Source organism: Amblyomma americanum, chromosome 8, assembly GCF_052857255.1.
Source record: "Amblyomma americanum isolate KBUSLIRL-KWMA chromosome 8, ASM5285725v1, whole genome shotgun sequence".
In the NCBI taxonomy this organism is placed as follows: Eukaryota; Metazoa; Arthropoda; class Arachnida; order Ixodida; family Ixodidae; genus Amblyomma; species Amblyomma americanum.
In genome coordinates this window covers 2,611,051-2,615,652 of record NC_135504.1, presented here as the reverse complement: position 1 = coordinate 2,615,652, position 4,602 = coordinate 2,611,051, and positions in this window count along the sequence as shown.

Below are 4,602 nucleotides of genomic sequence, written 5' to 3'. Positions count from 1 at the left end.
CCAATGCACGTTAAAGAATCCCAGGTGATCAAAATTTCTGAAACCCTTCACTATGGCATCCCTCATAGCCTGACTTTCTTTGGGATGTTAAACCCCCATTAACCAAATAAACCAAATGTCTCCCTTTCACATTTGCATGGCAGAACACACACACCAACAATCAACTTACCACACAAGAGCAGCGCAACACCGAAACACATCATGCTGGCGCACATATCCGCATTTGGCCTAATCACCCTAATCGACTTACATTTTTGTTAGACTCCCTCTTTGGGCTGTTACAATTGAGCTTACTGTCATCTTGTTTGCAGAATAAGGCACTCATGACAGTGGGCGAATAGACGGGCCGCATCCCAGGCCTAGCTGTTCAATTCCATCGATCGGCTCTTCATTTCTTTTTTTTTTTTTACCGAGTGGAGATTTGGTCGGCACCTTGATTCAAACCACGGCTGTCTTGCCCGCGAGGTGGATGTTCCAGCTGCCTCTATGCCATCTCTGCATTACTGAAGGAATCCACTGTAACCTTACTGATTCCACTCTGATAAATTTGGATGTAACACTGCGTGCAACTAAAACGTTTGCAAAACACGCTTCTCCGCTAAGCGTGTTTTTGAGCTCTTACAAATAAGAGTTATTTTCGAGGGCATCGCTGCCCTAGGTTTCTATGCCAGAAGTGACATTTTTTCTCCAGTCTCTAACTCAGGCGTTCTCCTGCTTCCCTGTTAGAGAAAAAACCCAAGAGGCACCACAGCACTCTTGAAAGTTTCCAACGCACGGCTTCTTCTGAGAACTAGTGAGGCGCACTTCAGAAAAACAAACCGAACTAGAGCAGTGCAGCTCCACCGCGCGAGATGTGCGCGTACCACGGCAAGCAGAAACTAAGTTTTTTCTCTTGTTTCTGAATTTTTCCAGCTTGTTTGCTGTTCGCCTCATAAAACTACCGAATTTCTCTATCGTGCGATGTGCCGTTATCATACTTTCTCTTTTTACAATGTCAGCTACACATGAAACTTCGAGGTAAATGTTTTCATGATCATGCCATTTTGTAACTGAAATAGTAAGTCATTCTACTGTAGGTCAATGCGCATTTTACTATTTTTTGATCGTGCCTTGGGGACCATCAAGATTGGGAAGTGGAAGGTCGGGACTCCGTTTTTCGTCCTGGGGTGCAGGTGTGTTTGCGTCGTGACGATAATAGAAATATTTTCTCTTAATGAGTGCTCGTGAGAGCTGGCCCTCGAGAAAAGCTACCTGGGTCTCAGAAGCCCTGCCTGTGGCAGTAGGAGCTGAGTTCAGGTTGTTGCATGCTACAAGTGGAACTAGCCTTCCGGATTCTGCCGAAAATTGCTCCATCGTAGTGACAACTAATGTTAAATAAGGCCCACAAATCAATAACCATAAAAATAAACCGTAAAAGCCATAATAAACCATAACAGTCAGTGGGAAGACGAAGAAGTCAGAGAGCTGACGGGCTGCGCCCGCTCGTCTCTGCCACTCTTTGTGAAGGGTTTCTCATTGGTGCTGAAAATTTGTTCAGGTAACCTGCACTGCTACATCCTCGTATGATTCCTGCGGTGGGTGCGGCTCCGCCGGTGCCGCACCCTGGCTCAACACCTGACTCAACGCCTGGCATTCCGTCAGGCCTAACTCAGCATGCCATACCTGCTGTGCAAGCCCTACCTGCTGCCTCAAACCTGGTGTCTTACACTCAATCTTCTGCTCCAGCTGCATCAGGACTAGGATTTTCAGATCCTCATGGACAACGCATCCCTGGTGCTTACAACTCAAGCCGTGATCTGCCACTACCTTCAGGTGAGGACGATTTCTCTGATTCGTCAGATTTTTCTACTATCATCTACATGGACACTACTGCGAAGTCCGGAGTAGAGTCTGAAATATTTATTCATGTGCCTTCAAAGCGCCGTCCCAGCTCAAAGCGGTCACTTATGTGGCTTATAAACGGTCGCTTATTACATACCATCTTTATCCCCTAAGGCAGTCAACATAGCTCCGAAAAATAAACATAAGCAAGGTGACGACTTTAGCAGACTTCTTAAAAATTGATTTCAAACCGTTTTTTACAACAAAAAAATTTTAGGCTTCTTGTCCTCGCTGCCTATGCTCTCTAAATTTAGCCTCCTGCAGTACAAAAGTTTTTTTTTCTCAGTCACTATCCTGTCTTTTATAGCGTTTTTATTGTCTTCGCTATCAACGCCCTCTTTACGCGTTATTTTCATTAATCCAAGATGAGTTTCCTCCCCCCTCAGTGCTTTTTCTGTGCCCTGTACATTTTGCGCCGCTGGAATTCATTGTTCATTACATATTCTGATAAAACATGCATGAGAAACACAAAGCAACATCCTTTATGCGCTTCCTTGTGTGTCCGTGCAAAAGAAATATTACTGCGCATCCTAAGCGTAGCGGGGCCAGAAGCGGCAAAGACTGCGGGTGTCCTGCCCCCGAGCGTGCTGTTGTGATCATCCTAAGCGCAACGCGTGTCAGAGCACGGTCGACTCATGAACAGAGCCGTCATAATCGCGACGGCGCGGCGCCGCCTTCAGACAAGCACCAGTGGCGGGGCGGTGTCCGCCCTTCCTTCTGGGAAGGAAGCGTTCCATCCCAACATCACCTGCAAGCAACTTCGGCGGGACGTCGACCATAGCGCGGGGCAGCATGAGCCGGGCGGCACTGGGGAAAGCAAAGGTCACCATCTTCCCTGTACGGAGAACGGCGGTGGTAGGGGGAGGAAGCGCTCTGTTTCCCGCGAGTCGACGCGGACAGAAGGCGACGGCCTCTTCGGAGGCGCTGTCCTGCCTAGAATATGTCAAGTTGACCCCATTGCAGTGTGGCTGCTGACCAGGTGGAGAATATTCCTTGCCAGCAGAACTGCTGCGTAAGAGTTGGTTCATTTCCCCGCTACCGCCTCATGCAGTGGGCGCCCCCCCCCCCCCCCCTCCTCTAGGCATCGCTTGAGCGTCCAGCCAATTGGGCGCCGGTCAAGTAGCCACATTACCCAGGTAGGGACAGCAGACCGTATGCTGGCTCCATCCGGATGCTGGCTGTATAGTGCTTTTTGGAACTGCTGTAAGCATGCAACATATTCCATGACTATACAGCGCAACAAACGGGCCGTAGAAGGAGGACACAGGCAGGGACAGAACACAGCGCCGCAAAATATATAATGCAAAATATACACTGCAAAATATACTGCGCATCATCCTCCGGCTCTCGTTCCTCCGTCTCCGGCCGCCTCTTTCCTCATCCAACTCCTTCAGCGCAGCTTGTGGCACGAAACTTAAAACGGGCCACAGCAGTGCTCACGAATAGCAGCCGAGCGTTAGCGCCAATTCTTTGGCGACACAATTTTCAAACCTGCCGTTGCTATTTGATGAAGGAAAGTGTTCGGAAAATGACGCATATATGCTAATTTTCGCTACTCAAGCCTACCTTGAAAAAGTGCTTAAAATTTGCGTTTAGCCGTCAAGGGACCACAATCTGTTATATTACGCCCTCTAATCAGAGAATCAGAGACGACAAAAACCAAGTCGGGGTTTCAAATGCCCTCGTGTGTTCCAGGCTGTCTTTATTAACGTCTTTCTTAAAGTTCGCCGATGCTTTTAGCGTCTTGTGCAAGACGCAAAATCGTAACTTTAAAATTCCGCCCGCGAGGACATGCTACCGATTTTAAAATACAAATTTGTTCTTGCGACCCACAAAAGAAATTGCGCGGAAGAAACATTGCGCCTCGGTAAATGACAAACGGGGCTTTTACATCACTCTTGACGGAAGAAATGACATTCTTTCTTTTAGCCATCTTTGCATTGACGGACAGCATCCATGGAAAGACTCAAGCGCTTAAAAAAACAGGCTCTGGCAACTTCTACGAGAACACTAACTTATGCGCTCAAGATTCGTTTTCGATTTGTGGTATTCACTACAGCAGACCTCGTTCACTGTAACAGTAAGTGAAAAAGCAAAAGTGCGATAGTCGTCAACTACCAGCCATTATGGGATCTGGGGCCCTACTTTGCTCCTGAGCTCGAAATAGAGCAGCGCGGTTTTCAGGGGCGGAGAATATTTTTCTTCCCCGATTGACGGAAGTAATCCCTCGAACTATATATAAGTCACTCGGTTTTGAGCTTATTCTTAAGACAGACTGAGGGCTTAGTAAGGCTCGAAGAGCACGGTTCCTTGTGTGAAGTTCTTACGCAGTATACAGTTTATTGACAGCGCACGACACCTCGGCCCATCTGGTGCTTTCATTCTTTGTGTGTACGTGGTACCTGTAGAAAAAAAAAGACCGCTGATAGGATGATCTTGTCAAAGAAACTTTTAAATGGCATCGACATTTCAGACCAATACCTTTTCAAGTGGCTTCTAGAATGTGTACGCCCGCAGGGTTGGTTGTTTAGTGAATTAGTGTTCTTATTTTACGATACTGTATTCCGCTTTGATAAGGTGATATGATCCATGGCTGACGTATTCGCAGAAACAGGGTCTCTGCTCTGACAGCTACGATTCGTTGCATTACAAACGCGAGAACTTAGTGGCTGAGGGTGGAACCAGCGGAACACAGACGCAGGACAAGAAAAGGAAGTACAC